The following is a 16,205-nucleotide window of genomic DNA, read 5'->3' on the forward strand; positions in this document are numbered from 1 at the left end:
GAGTTTCAGCTTTAGCATCATTCCTTCCAAAGAACACCCAGGACTGATCTCCCTCAGAGTGGACTGGTTGGATCTCCTTGCAGTCCAAGGGACTCTCAGGAGTCTTCTCCAACACCACAGTTCAAAAGCATCAATTCTTTGGTGCTCAGCCTTCTTCACAGTCCAACTCTCACATCCATACATGACCACAGGAAAAACCATAGCCTTGACTAGACGGACCTTTGTTGGCAAAGTAATGTCTCTGCTTTTCAATATGCTTTCTATGTTGGTCATAACTTTCCTTCCAAGGAGTAAGCGTCTTTTAATTTCATGGCTGCAATCACCATCTGCAGTGATTTTGGAGCCCCCCAAAAATAAAGTCTGCCACTGTTTCCACTGTTTCCCCATCTATTTCCCATGAAGTGATGGGACCAGATGCCATGATCTTCATTTTCTGAATGTGGAGCTTTAAGCCAACTTTTTCACTTTCCACTTTCACTTTCATCAAGAGGCTTTTGAGTTCCTCTTCACTTTCTGCCGTAAGGGTGGTGTCATCTGCATATCTGAGGTTATTGATATTTCTCCCAGCAATCTTGATTCCAGCTTGTGCTTCTTCCAATCCAGCGTTTCTCATGACGTACTCTGCATAGAAGTTAAATAAGCAGGGTGACAATATACAGCCTTGACGTACTCCTTTTCCTATTTGGAACCAGTCTGTTGTTCCATGTCCAGTTCTAACTGTTGCTTCCTGACCTGCATACAGATTTCTCAAGAGGCAGGTCAGGTGGTCTGGTATTCCCATCTCTTTCAGAATTTTCCACAGTTTATTGTGATCCACACAGTCAAAGGCTTTGGCATAGTCAATAAAGCAGAAATAGATGTTTTTCTGGAACTCTCTTGCTTTTTCCATGATCCAGCGGATGTTGGCAATTTGATCTCTGGTTCCTCTGCCTTTTCTTTTTTTTTTTTTTTCCTTACCCCTCACTGCTTTATTTTTCTCCATAGCAATGATCACCCTCCGAGGCTTTGTATGTATTTATTCTTGTTCACCTGTTGTCTGTCTTTCCCTGTAGAATGCAGGCTCTGTGAGGACAGGGTTGTTTTTTTTTTTTCCTGTTTTGCTGTGCAGTGTCTCCAGCACCCAGATCGAGGCCTAGCACGTAGTGGGTGCTCAGTAAATATTTGTTGAAGAGTCAATGAAACTAGACTCCCTCTCCTTCCTTCCATTTCCAACTCTGAGACTAACAGCTGAGCACTGTCCTCAAAGGGGATCGACTGGCCACTGGAAGACTTTGGACACGTGAAAGCATTAGGCAAAAGTCACAGGTCTGTTCTCCACGCTGTTGCCCCAACTCTGTTCTCAACGGGTGCCAGCAATGATGCAGGTCAGATGGTGCGCAGACCGTTCTGAAGAGAAGCTTAGCCTTTGTCCCCACCATCTTTGCTGGATCAGGGGATGGGGAGAAAGGAAACCAAAATGGGGGAAAGCAGAAAGGCCAGAGTAGGTTTTTATAATTACCATCTTTCAGGAGTATTTTTCTTATTTAAAAAATAATACTGTTTTTCTGGGGGGAAAAAATTCCATGGAAAACTTTCCTTCTAACCAAAATGGTGAGAAAGGCAGGTATAAAAATGGAGAAGGCAGGTGTGAAGATGGAGAGGCAAGTGCGGTCATGGGGAGGTGGGAGTGAAGATGGAGAGGCGGGTATGAAGATAGAGGGGCAGGTGTGAAAGTTGGGGGAGGCAGCTGTGGGCACGGGAATGCAGGCTCACCCCTTGTTAGCTGTAGCGAGAGACGGGGGCTTCCCTTTCACTTCAGAGAGAGAAGAGAAGGCTCTGAGGTATCAATAGCCTGGACTATTAGGAAAAGGAAGACAAACAATCGTGTTTTCTGAACATGGAAGGAATGGCTCTCTGGCTTCTGGGGCTAGCTGGTCTCCCCCAACTCCAGCAGGTCATCCACGTATTCCAGGACCTCTCCCTCATCGTCATCCATGAGATTCTCCTTAGCAAAGTCATACAGTTCTTTCTGGAGCATGGTCACGTTAAAGAACTGGACTGCTTCCGGTCTGGGCTGGAAATGCTCGTCCGCCAGCGCCCACTTGTCCCTGTGGTACTGATAGTACTCCAGGTTCTGCTGCATGACCTTGTCGCTCTGGTCAAAGAGCAGGTAGCTGACCGCGCAGGGCGCCGCATTCTTCAGGTCGTTCAATTTATAATAAGCGAACTGCAAATAATGATACATGGTAGCCACAAATTTCTCCACCGGATATCCTCCTATGACAGGGGTGAGGTTCTCCTCACACTGAATTTTGCATTCCAGGACCTCCACATAATGATCTGCGATGGAAAGATAGAAATCCTTGAAGTCCCTGATCTCCCGGGAGCCCTCGCAGGCAGCGAGACACTCATAGAAGGCCTTGAAGAAGTCAGGAAGGGCCAGCATGTTCTCCAGTTCTCGCCATTGTAGGCCCGCACGGCTCGGATGAACAGGCTCTCGTACGACTTGGTTTCCAAATCTTTAATGTAGTCCTCGGCATCGGGCAGGCTCTTGTAATAAGCCATGTTTCTCTTCATCATCTCGTCATCAGGATGCTTCAGTAGAAAGGTGTGAGCAGCTGCAATGGCTTTCGGAAGACTATTTGCCTTGAAGTAGGCGAACTGCAGGAACTTGTAGGGCTCTCGGCGCTGAAGTCCGCCAGTACTTCGCGGCTGGGTTTCGACTGGCGGAAGGCCGGCAGGCCCTGCTTGCAGCGTTTGAGGCAGTGCGCTGGGCGCAGCAGGCCCCCGAAGAGGCGCAACTCCGGGTAGCGCGCGAGGCCGGCGGTGGGCTCGGGCTGCGGGGCCCCGCTGCAGTTGCGGTGGCAGAAGGCCTCGCTGTCCCGTAGCAGGCGGTGCAGCCGCAGGCTGATCTCCAAGTAGCCCACGCTCTCCGCCCAGTGCTCGCTGCTGTACTGGTCCAGCGCGTGCCGGTAGGCCGACTCGAGCGGCATCAGCTCGTCCCGCGGGAAGCTGTAGCGCTTCGTACTGGGCGCGCCCCGAGTGCAGCGCGCATACCAAGCATAGCAGCGCCAGCAGCGCCGCGGCCGCCCGGCACCCTGGCTCCATAGCTCCAGGCGGAAGGAAGGAAAGAGTCCTCTGCCTTTTCTAAAACAAGCTTGAACATCAGGAAGTTCACGGTTCATGTATTGCTGAAGCCTGGCTTGGAGAATTTTGAGCATTACTTGACTAGCATGTGAGATGAGTGCAATTGTGTGGTAGTTTGAGCATTCTTTGGCATTGCCTTTCTTTGGGATTGGAATGAAAACTGACCTTTTCCAATCCTGTGGCCACTGCTGAGTTTTCCAAATTTGCTGGCATATTGAGTGCAGCACTTTCACAGCATCATCTTTCCGGATTTGAAATAGCTCAACTGGAATTCCATCACCTCCACTAGCTTTGTTCATAGTGATGCTTTCTAAGGCCCACTTGACTTCACATTCCAGGATGTCTGGCTCTAGATCAGTGATCACATCATCATGATTATCTTGGTCATGAAGATCTTTTTTGTACAGTTCTTCTGTGTATTCTTGCCACCTCTTCTTAATATCTTCTGCTTCTGTTAGGTCCATACCATTTCTGTCCTTTATCAAGCCCATCTTTGCATGAAATGTTCCCTTGGTATCTCTAATCTTCTTGAAAAGATCTCTAGTCTTTCCCATTCTGTTGTTTTCCTCTATTTCTTTGCATTGATTGCTGAAGAAGGCTTTCTTATCTCTTCTTGCTATTCTTTGGAACTCTGCATTCAGATGCTTGTATCTTTCCTTTTCTCCTTTGCTTTTTGCTTCTCTTCTAATTTCGGTTTTTTTGAAGGGAAATACAGATGATCAAAACTGGTTCAGAAGGATGTCCACTTGGCTTGGGTCTCTAGCTTTCAGCTCTCTGAATGACGACCCTTGTCCACCTGGTCACACATCCATAGTGGGTGATGCAATTATTTGTATGTTTTGTCAAGAGCAATCAGGTATTTTGAAAAGCATTTCATTACCTCCAAATTTTCCTTGTTTAGGACTTAATCTTTTAAGACCTGAAATGCACCAGAATCCAGCCATGGCTGCATTCAAAGGCTCCTCTAGAGTCCCCCACCCTTGGCCCTTTCCTACCATCTCTCCGGAGAAAGGAGCTGTCCTCCGTTTGCCATGCTCCGTGCTCTGCGAGTTAGGTCAGGTGGCTTGGGGAGGGGCCAGAGAATCATAAACACGTTCTCAAACTGGTGACTCCTGATGATTTCAGGCTGGTTTCCAAGCTGTTTGCTGAGGTAGGAGGGCGGATGGAGTTCTTAGTAACGGCCATCCACACACACCCTTCCAGACTCATCGCTGGGCCCTGCAGACCGTCTCTGCTTCTCCCTCTGGGAAGGAACCAGAGGTGAGCTCTGATGTCACTTGAAGTCTTTCTATATCTCTAGCTGATTCCAGTTTCCTCTCATGAGGAGCAAAACCAAACCTCCCAAAGCTATCCATGTCAGCTACGGCCCACCTCATCTTCCTGGCAACAGGGCCCCCTGAGGACCTTCCCTCAAGTTCTGGGAAGAATGTGAGAGTGCAGAAAACCACCCTTAAGAGCGCGCACCCACGACTACGGAACGCACGTCCCCACTCAGACCCGGAGGACTGCCTCTGCGCCTGCCTCCTGCTGTGGTCTCTGGATGGAGCCCGTTTCCAGCTCCTGAGGCCTTCCTGACTTCAGTGCAGGCTCAAAGCAAGCCTGCCCCACGAAACATCCATGAGTCCCTCTCACAAGCATCCAGTTCGCTCAGAACCTGTGGCCTTAGCTCTCGCGGCCTCTCTCTGGTCCCCTCGTGTTAGGCTGCTCAGCACAGAGGTCTCCACTCACTCACTGGACTGCAGACTTCTTTGCAGCACAGTGACTGACTCACCTTTATTTTCCCCACAGGCGCTCATTACCCTAAAAGCTGCCTGAGTTCCTGATGCCCTGAATGAAGCTGCTTACTTCTGTTTCTTCTGGGACATATCACAAGTGATTCTTCTTTCCAACCACACTGTCACCTTCCAACTCTGGTTCCCAGGAGCCCCCGGCTGAGTTCTTTCTTAGAATCGGGGAGAGGCCTCTGGGTTTCTTCCCAGTGCACACCCACACTGCACACACCCATCTAATGCCACCTTAGCCTGTGGGTGAGGAAGCCACCGACAGCAGCTCTTCCTGGGCCCTCCATACCCCTTCCTGGGGTAAAGACATCAGGGACCCCCTTCAGTCACTTTGGGGAGAAGACCGAGACCTCCACAGGCGTGCACCTCCCAGGAGGAAGTTGGGACGGCGGTACCTACAGTGGCCCACAAGCTAAAAACTCAGGCTCTCATCAAAGTCTTTTCTGACTCTGATCTCTTCAAGGGGCACTTCTCTTCCAGATTTCTTTTCTGTAAAGATAAAATCAGTGCCTCCCGAGCGCCTCCAGCTTCAAACCCTAATATGAAAATGAAAACAAAATACAGACAGACTTGTCCTGACCGAAATAGAAAGGGATGTGGCTTCATCTCTCTTGCTTGATTTCTCTTTCCCTGGTTTCCTCTCCGCCTAGCAGCTGGCCCCATGAGAGCTCCTGGGAACCACAGGACAGTTTGAAACCACTGCAGAGATGGCCACTGAGGACCCCTCTTCATCTGAGTTTCTGATATATAGCTTGGACAGCAGCAACGGCCTGATATGGAGGGGAGTTGAGGGCAGCAAAACTCGTTACTGAGGAGAACCTGAGATCTACCTAGGAACGTGGTCACTGTGTGTGCACACGCGTCACGTACCAAAGTTCCAGGCCACAGCACTGTGCAACTGCTTAGGAGCAGGGCTGTATTTTATCAACCTCTGCATTCTCACCACTTGGCATGTGGTAATATCAAAGCTGCCATCTCTCTATCACATTTGAGGACTTAGTAATTATGAGTTGCTCTCCACGCCTCCTCTGACAGAGCATTAAGTTCAACACTGCTTTGTGTCTAAACTATTAATAGTTGGTTGTGCATCGGTCTTGTCACTCTGCTGTAGGATACCCGAGGGCATGGATTGTATCATATTCATCTCTGCCCACAACCAGGCACAGAGGACAGAAGGAGCCAAGGGTGAGAAGTCAGGCGAGTCAACTTGAAGGTGTTCATAAAGCAGCCGGCGAGCCAGCAGTAGGAAGTTTGAGTGGGTAGAGGATGATCCATTTCAGCTGTGGTGGGGTTAGAACATGGGGCCAGACTCTGGCGGGCAAGAGGAAGGCCCCCAAAGGCAGGATTGTACTGAAATCCTCAGTGTAGGCTCTGGACTGGTGGCAACCAGCAGGGTAATTCTCTGTGCTTCAACTCATCCTTTGCCAGCTCGAGTGGATAATATCACTCACCTCGGAGGGCTCTTTTGAGAATGAACGGAAGACGTGTAAAGTAGTTAGCATGGTGTGGGCACCTAATAAGTTCTCAAGCATTAACTATTATGTCATTATTTTTGTGTGCAACTCATAAAACATTTTCCCAAATCAGCCTCGATTTCTCAGAAATATTCAGTAGGTTGGGTGCTCTGAAAATAGCTATGAAAGGAAGATTCTCAATAAACTACTAATAAATAATTGGGCAAGATCTTACCTGGAGCAGCTGGAGCAAAATACCATAGACTGGGTTATAAACAACAGGAATTATAAACAACAGAAATTTATTGCTTAGAGTTCTAGAGGCTGAAACTTCAGACTCAAGGTGACAGCATGGCTTCCTTTGGTGAAAGTCCTCGTCCTGTTCATAGCCCATGCATTCTTGCTGGGCCCTCACATGCTGGCCAGGACCAGGGTGTTCTCTGGGGCCTCTCTTCTGGAGCACTAATGCCATTCATGAGAGTCCCACCCTCATGACCTACACACTTCCCAAAGACCTACCTGATAAAATTATCTTTGGGGAGAGGATCTCAACGTAAGAATTTTGGGGGGATATAAACATTCAGACTGTAACAGGGAAGATGTTCAGGCATAAAGAGAGAAACACACCCAGAGACACACAGGCATGCCTGATTCTTTGCTTCTGGGTCTGTCACACACACACACACACACACACACACTCCCTTTTCCAGATGTCCCCTGGATAGAATTCTGCAAACAATATGTCACAGCAAGCACTCTTGGTTCTGCCCCTCCAGGGATGATCCTTGAGCCAACATGGAGAAAGGCATTCTCATCACAATTTCCGTTGAGAAGACTGTGGTTCCTTGGGATGAGGAAAGCCTATGATAAAATGTTGGGCATGAATTGAAAAAGTAACTACTTTTACTGCAGAGAATGGAGTACAAGAAACAATTTATTCAGGCCCTGAAATGTATCTCCCTTGTTCTGTTACACACTGAATCCATCCTTTACAAAGCAAAAGTGGATATATATGTGAAATCTCTTGTGGGGTCACTGCTCCTTTCTCCTGGTCTTGGTGTGCACAAGATTTTGTTTGTGCCCTCCAAGGGTCTGTTTCTCCAGTCCTGTATAAGTTCTGGCAGTTCTATTGTGGGGTTAATGGTGATCTCTTCCAAGAGGGCTTATGCCATACCCAAGTCCGCAGCACCCAGAGCCCCTATCCCTGCAGCAGTCCACTGCTGACCCATAACTCCACAGGAGACACTCAGACACTCAAAGGCAGGTCTGGATCAGTCTCTGTCAGGTCTGGTGCACACAAGGTTTTGTTTGAGCTCTCCGAGCATCTCTGGCGGGTATGGGGTTTGATTCTAAATGCGATTTCACCCTTCCTACCGTCTTGCTGGGGCTTCTCCTTTGCCCTTGGAAGTGGGGTATATATTTTTGGTGGGATCCAACATTCTCCTGTTGACGGTTGTTCAGCAGCGAGTTGTAATTTTGAAGTTCTCACAGAAGATGAGTGCACGTTCTTCTACTCCACCATCTCCTTCAGCAGAAAAGTCTGACCCAGACTTGCCTGTGAATGTGCAGGAGTCTCTGGTGGAGGTGAGGGTCAGTGGTGGCCTGGTGCAGGGCCAGGGGCACTGAGTGCACCAGTGAAGGCATGGGACCTTTTGAAGGACATCCCCATTATCTTCATTACCTCCACCATAGTTTGGCCTCAGGTTAAACAACAGAGAGGGAACACAGCACTGCCCATCAACAAAAAAATTGGATTAAAGATTTACAGAGCATGGCCCCACCCATCAGAACTACAGCCAGCTCCCCCTAGTCAGGCTGTCCCATCAGGAAGCTTCCACAAACCTCTTATCCTTCTCCATCAGAGGGCACACAGAAGGAAAACCACAATCACAGAAAACTAATCAAACTGATCACATGGACCACAGCCTTTGAATGTGGTTCATTCAATGAAACCATGTGCCATGCCATGCAGGGCCACTCAAGACGATTGGGTCATGGTAAAGAGTTCTGACAAAACGTGGTCCACTTGAGAAGGGAATGGCAAACCACTTCACTGTTCTTGCCTTGAGAACCCCATGAACAGTATGAAAACACAAAAAGATAGGACACTGAAAGATGAACTCCCCATGTTGGTAGGTGCCCAATATGTTATAGGAGAACAGTGGAGAAATAACTCCAGAAAGAATGAAGAGATGGAGCCAAAGCATAAACAACACCCAGTTGTGGATGTGCCTGGTGATGGAAGTAAAGTCCAATGCTATAAAGAACAATATTCCATAGGAACCTGGGATGTTAGATCCATGACTCAAGGTAAATTGGAAGTGGTCAAACAGGAGATGGCAAGAGTGAATATTGACATTTTAGGAATCAGTGAAGTAAAATGGACTGGAATGGGTGAATTTAACTTAGATAACCATTATATCTACTCCTGTGGGCAAGAATCCCTTAGAAGAAATGGAGTAGCCATCATAGTCAACAAAAGAGTCTGAAATGCAGTACTTGGGTACAACTCAAAAACAACACAATGATTTCTGTTCATTTCCAAGGCAAACCATTCAATATCATGGTAATCCAAGTCTATGCCCTGAGCAGTAATCCTGAAGAAGCTGAAGTTCAATGGTTCTATGAAGACCTATAAGACCTTCTAGAACTAACACCCCAAAAAGATGTCATTTTCATTATTAGGGACTGAAATGCAAAAGTAGGAAGTCAAGAGATACCTGGAGTAACAGGTAAATTTGGCCTTGGGGTACAGAATGAAACAGGGCAAAGGGTAACAGAGTTTTGCCAAGAGAACGCACAGGTCATAGCAAACAGTCTCTTTCAACAACACAAGAGGGGACTCTATATATGGACATCACCAGATGGTCAACACCGAAATCAGATTGATTATATCCTTTGCAGCCAAAGATGGAGAAGCTGTATACAGTCAGCAAAAACAAGACCAGGAGCTGACTATGGCTCAGATCATGAACTCCTTATTGCCAAATTTGGACTGGAATTGAAGAAAGTAGGGAAAACCAAAGACCTACAAGACCTTTTAGAACTAACATCCAAAAAAGATGTAATTTTCATTATAAGGGACTGGAATGCAAAAGTAGGAAGTCAAGAAACACCTGGAGTAACAGGCAAATTTAGCCTGGGAGTACAGAATGAAGCAGGGCAAAGGCTAATAGAGTTTTGCCAAGAGAACGCACTGGTCATAGCAAACACCCTCTTCCAACAACACAAGAGAAGACTAGCACCAGATGGTCAACACTGAAATCAGATTGATTATATTCTTTGCAGCCAAAGACAGAGAAGCTCTATACAGTCAGCAAAAACAAGACCGGGAGCTGACGGTGGCTCACATCATGAACTCCTTATGGCCAAATTCAGATTTAAGTTGAAGAAAGTGGGGAAAACCACTAGACCATTCAGGTATGACCTAAATCAAATCCCTTATGATTATACAGTGGAAGTGAGAAATAGATTTAAGGGCCTAGATCTGATAAATAGAGTGCCTGATGAACTATGGACAGAGGTTTGTGACATTGTACAGGAGACAGGGATCAAGACCATCTCCATGGAAAAGAAATGCCAAAAAGCAAAATGGCTATCTGAGGAGGCCTTACAAATAGCTGTGAAAAGAAGAGAAGTGAAAAGGAAAGACAGAAGCATCTGAATGCAGAGTTCCAAAGAATAGCAAGAAGAGATAAGAAAGCCTTCCTCGGTGATCAGTGCAAAGAAATAGAGGAAAACAACAGAATGGGAAAGACTAGAGATCTCTTCAAGAAAATTAGAGATACCAAGGGAACATTTCATGCAAAGATGGGCTCGATAAAGGACAGAAATGTTATGGACCTAACAGAAGCAGAAGATATTAAGAAGAGGTGGCAAGAATACACACTGCTGCTGTGAATACACAGGAGAACTGTAAAAAAAGAGCTTCATGATACAGATAATCACAATGGTGTGATCACTCACCTAGAGCCAGATCCTGGAATGTGAAGTCAAATGGGCCTTAGAAAGCATCACTACAAACAAAGCTAGTGGAGGTGATGGAATTCCAGTTGAGCTATTCCAAATCCTGAAAGACGATTCTGTGAAAGTGCTGCACTCAATATGCCAGAAAATTTGGAAAACTCAGCAGTAGTCACAGGACTGGAAAAGGTCAGTTTTCATTCCAATCCCAAATAAAGGCAATGCCAAAGAATGCTCAAACTACTGCACAACTGCACTCATCTCACACGCTAGTAAAGTAATGCTCAAAATTCTCCAAGCCAGGCTTCAGCAATATGTGAACTGTAAACTTCCAAATGTTCAAGTTGGTTTTAGAAAAGGCAGAGAAACCAAAGATCAAGTTGGCAACATCCATTGGATCATCAAAAAAGCAAGAGAGTTCCAGAAAAACATCTATTTCTGCTTTATTGACTATGCCAAAGCCTTTGACTGTGTGGATCACAATAAACTGTGGAAAATTCTGAAAGAGACGGGAATACCAGACCACCTGACCTGTCTCTTGAGAAACCTATATCCAGGTCAGGAAGCAACAGTTAGAACTGGACATGGTACAACAGACTGGTTCCAAATAGGAAAAGGAGTACGTCAAGGCTGTATATTGCCACTCTGCTTATTTAACTTCTATGCAGAGTACATCATGAGAAATGCTGGGCTGGAAGAAGCACAAGCTGGAATCAAGATTGCCAGGAGAAATATCAGTAACCTCAGATATGCAGATGACACCACCCTTATGGCAGAAAGCAAAGAAAAACTAAAAGGCCTCTTGATGAAAGTGAAAGAGGAGAGTGAAAAAGTTGGCTTAGAACTCAACATTAAGAAAACTAAGATCCTGGCACCTGGTCCCATCACGTCATGGCACACAGATGAGCAAACAGTGTAAACAGTGAGAGACTTTATTCTTTGAAGCTCCAAACTCACTGCAGATGGTGACTGCAGCCATGAAATTAAAAGACGCTTGCTCCTTCGAAGAAAAGCTATGACCAACCTAGACAGCATATTAAAAAGCAGATATATTGATCTATATTTCTGTCTTTGTGCCAGTACCATACTGTCTTGATGACTGTGTCTTTGTAGTATAGTCCGAAGTCAGGCAGGCTGATTCCTCCAGTTCCATTCTTCTTTCTCAAGATTGCTTTGGCTACTCGAGGTTTTTTTTTTTTTTTTTTTTGTATTTCCATACAAATTGTGAAATTGTTTTAGTTCTGTGAAAAATACCATTGGTAGCTTTATAGGGATTGCATTGAATTTATAGATAGCTTTGGGTAGTATACTCATTTTCACTATATTGATTCTTCTGATCCAGAACATGGTATATTTCCCTAGATCAATGGAACAAAAGCCCAGAGATAAGTCCATGCACCTATGGACATCTTATCTTTGACAAAGGAGGCAAGAATATACAATCTCTTTAACAAGTGGTGCTGGGAAAACTGATCAACCACTTCAAAAAAAAATGAAACTAGAACACTTTCTAACACCACACACAAAAATAAACTCAAAATGGATTAAAGATCTAAATGTAAGACCATAAACTATAAAACTCCTAGAGGAAAACATAGGCAAAACAGTCTCTGAAAAATCACAGCAGGATCCTCTACAATCCACCTCCCAGAGTAATGGAAATAAAAGCAAAAATAAACAAATGGGACCTAATTAAACTTAAAAGCTTTTGCACAATGAAGGAAACTATAAACAAGGTGAAAAGACAGCTTTTAGAATGTGTGAAAATAATAGCAAATGAAGTAACTGACAAAGAATTAATCTCAAAAATATACAAGCAGCTCATGCAGCTCAATTCCAGAAAAATAAATGACCCAATCAAAAAATGGGCCAAGAACTAAACAGACATTTCTCTAAAGAAGACATACAGATGGCTAACAAACACATGAAAAGATGCTCAACATCACTCATTATCAGAGAAATGCAAATCAAAACCACAACAAGGTACCATCTCATGCCAGTCAGAATGGCTGCTATCAAAAAGTCTACAAACAATAAATGCACGAGAGGGTGCAGAGAAAAGGGAATCCTCTTACACTGTTGGTGGGAATGCAAACTAGTACAGCCACTATGGAGAACAGTGTGGAGATTCCTTAAAAACCTGAAATAAAACTGCCATATGACCCAGCAATCCCACTGCTGGGCATACACACCTAGGAAACCAGAATTGAAAGAGACACGTGTACCCCAGTGTTCATCGCAGCACTTTACAATAGCTAGGACATGGAAGCAACCTAGATGTCCATCAGCAGACGAATGGATAAGAAAGCTGTGGTACATATACACAATGGAGTATTACTCAGCTATTAAAAAGAACACATTTGACTCAGTTCTAATGAGGTGGATGAAACTGGAGCCTGTTATACAGAGTGAAGTAAGCCAGAAAGAAAAACATCAATAAAGTATATTAATGCATATATATGGAATTTAGAAAGATAGTGACTATGACCCTCTATATGAGACAGCAAAAGAGACACAGATGTAAAGAACAGACTTTCAGACTCTGTGGGAGAAGGTGAGAGTGGGATGATTTGAGAGAATAGCATTGAAACATGTATATTACCACATATGAAATAGATGACCAGTCTGGATTCGATGCATGAGACAAGGCACTCAGGGCTGGTGCACTGGGATGACCCAGAGGGATGGGATAGGGAGGGAGGTGGGAGGGGGGTTGAGGATGGGGAACACATGTACACCCATGGCTGATTCATGTTGGTGTATGGTGAAAGCCACTACAATATGGTAAAGTAATTAGCCTCCAATTAAAACAAGTTAATTGATTTTTTAAAAAAGCAGAGACATTACTTTGCTAACAAAGGTCCATCTAGTCAAAGCTATGGTTTTTCCAGTAGTCATGTATGGATGTGAGAGTTGGACTGTGAAGAAAGTTGAGCACCAAAGAATTGATGCTTTTGAACTGTGTTGTTGGAGAAGTCTCTTGAGAGTGCCTTGGACTGCAAGATCAAACCAGTCCATCCTAAAGGAAATCAGTCCTGAATATTCATTGAAAGGACTGAAGCTGAAGCTGAAGCTCCAACACTTTGGCCACCTGATGTGATGAACTGACTCACTGGAAAAGACCCTGATGCTGGGAAAGACTGAAGGCGGGAGGAGAAGGGGATGACAGAGGATGAGATGGTTGGATGGCATCACCGACTCGATGGACATGAGTTTGAGTAAGCTCCAAGAGTTGGTGATGGACAGGGAAGCCTGGCCTGCTGCAGTCCATGGGGTCACAAAGAGTCAGACACGACTGAGTGATTGAACTGAACTGATGTGAAATCTATACATACCACTTCATAGACCAGGTTTGTAAAATAAGTTCATTTTTCTGCTAATAATAAAGTCTATGACTCTAAGGTTACACTTATTGTTGAGAGACTCTTTCTCCCTGCTGTGCAATTGCTTCTTTCTGTGATTCCAGGTTATTGGGAGAATTAAATAAGTTATTACAAGAAAAGTGTTTACACTAGTGTCCAGCTCAATTCTAACAGAATAGCACTCACTCAATAAATATTCTTTATTATTATTCCCACCATCAATATCATTCCCAGTATTTCAGTTTGGCCAGTGGAGCTTCCCAGGTGGTGCTAATGGTAAAAAGACTGCTTGCCAATGCAGGAGATGTAAGAGATGCAGGTTCAGTCCCTTGGTGGGGAAGATCCCCTGGAGCAGGAAATGACAACCCACTCCAGTATTCTTGCCTGGAGAATTCCATGGACAGAGGAACCTTGTGGGATACAGTCCATGGGGTCACAAAGAGTTGGACACAACTGAAGCAACTTAGCACACATTGGAGTCTGAATTTGGGAAGCCAGCTAGAGGCAAAGGATGTCACGGACGCAATGGTTGTTGACACTGCTCACAAATGTACAGGTCCCTGGTCTTCCTGGCACCAGCTAGAAGTGGACTCACTCAGCTGCCTATGGTTGGGTAAGGCCACGTGACTAGTTCTGGCCACTGGGTTGTGAATGGAAGCAACACATGTTCACCTTCACAATGGAGTTTTAATTGCTGATGCAGAACCTGCCAGAAGACCAGCAATGTTGCAGATGAGGGCTGCTCCTTCTGTCCCCAAACTCAGCTGAGAACAGTGATGAGATGGAACAGAATTCCTGCCAGCTTGTAATGGCTGTATAGCACGAGCAAGAAATGTCTTCACTCTTTTAGCCACTGCTGCTGCTGCTGCTGCTAAGTCGCTTCAGTCATGTCCGACTCTGTGCGACCCCAGAGACGGCAGCCCACCAGGCTCCCCTGTCCCTGGGATTCTCCAGGCGAGAGCTCTGGAGTGGGTTGCCATTTCCCTCTCCAATGCATGAAAGTGAAAAGTGAAAGTGAAGTCCCTCAGTCGTGTCTGACTCTTAGCGACCCCATGGACTGCAGCCCACCAGGATCCTCCGTCCATGGGATTTTCCAGGCAAGAGTACTGGAGTGGGGTGCCATTGCCTTCTCCACTTTAGCCACTAGAGTTTGGGTTTGTTTGTTTTTGTGACTCACTCTAGCCCAACACCGGAACTCGATTAACTCAACACGAGCTATTGCATGGCAAGTGCATCTTCAAAGGAGGCTGTGGCTTATTGAAAATTCAAAAAGGTTTTTTGCCAGTGGCTCTTTCTGCCACAGCATTTCTCAGGGCCAGGACATGGGGGGAAGTATTTCTGGGAAAATATGGGAGAAGGGAAAGTAAAGTTCCTCCTTCCAGCATTTTGCTCAACTATGAGCTCCCAATGTTGTGGTCATTCCTTGCTAACATTAACTCGGTGATAAGTTGGTTCAGCCCCAGACACATGCTTCATCCACAGTTTGACAAATGCCCTGTCCCCAACCAAGTCACCTCTCCATCACTGTGATATTTTGGTATCCTTTTTCACCAACTGTTTTCAGTCAGTACCATCTAAATCATCAGAAATTTTCAAACATGTTAAACATCAAAAAGGAAAGTAAAAGGGAATTTCCAGCCCTTTCAAAAGCCCTTAGCTCCTTATGCAAATATGCTCAAACCTACTGTCTAATCTTTAAACTCTCTATACTGGAAGAATGGATGTCTTTGTCACACCCCAAATGTCTCCCAATTCCCACATATCAGACATCTGGTTCTTTCTCCTGGCTTTCCATAGCATCATAGCGCTGGGCAGAAAACTTTATTGACCATTTCTCAGGATCTCTGCAGTTTTCTGTTTTTAGGGCATACATACATGGTGATTGATGACATAGCATGGCACAAACACAGAGGATACAATTGGAATCATTCCTGACCCCTCCCTTTCCTTCCCGTATACCCAGCCAAGTGATGCTGAGATATCTTTCATCCTGCTTCCTAGGAAAGGATGATGTTGGGGCGGGGGCAGCTGGGCACAGGAAGTGCATGGACCTGCTGTGGGGTGACTGTGATCGGCTGGCTTGTCACCGAGCACATGTGAAACACCCTTGGGTACTCTCTGGTGTAACTGGATGAGACATGGACAGGATGAGCAGGAGGGAGCAGGAGCCAGGGCAATTTTAATAATTACTGTGCATCTATACCCACAAGGGCTATACACCTGGGACACCTCGTTTCTTACACGCCATCACCTCTCACTCCTCTCCAATGCAACCCTCCCCTGTGCCAATAAGTCTGGTCACTAATCTTGAGAATGCTGGATTCATTTGTACTCCTTTGCTCATATGGCATTCAACCATCTATATAGCTCTTCCCTCGTCCTCTGTTTATTTGACCTAACCTAAGCAATCCTTCAAGGCCCTCTTCTGTTTCTTAACTCTTTAAACTAAGCTCTGCCTACATGGTCTCTCTCTGCCACATTGTATTATCATCCATTTATGCACTTAATTGCATGCCATC

At 45.5% G+C, this 16,205-nt stretch overlaps 1 pseudogene; it reads right to left on the reverse strand.

Moving 5' to 3' along the window:
* Positions 1-1,001: 1,001 nt before the first annotated feature.
* LOC109574434 (cartilage-associated protein pseudogene) lies at positions 1,002-3,087 on the reverse strand (annotated as a pseudogene).
* Between the last annotated feature and the right edge of the window lie 13,118 nt (positions 3,088-16,205).

This window comes from Bos indicus, chromosome 19 (genome assembly GCF_029378745.1).
Source record: "Bos indicus isolate NIAB-ARS_2022 breed Sahiwal x Tharparkar chromosome 19, NIAB-ARS_B.indTharparkar_mat_pri_1.0, whole genome shotgun sequence".
Taxonomy (NCBI): domain Eukaryota; kingdom Metazoa; phylum Chordata; class Mammalia; order Artiodactyla; family Bovidae; genus Bos; species Bos indicus.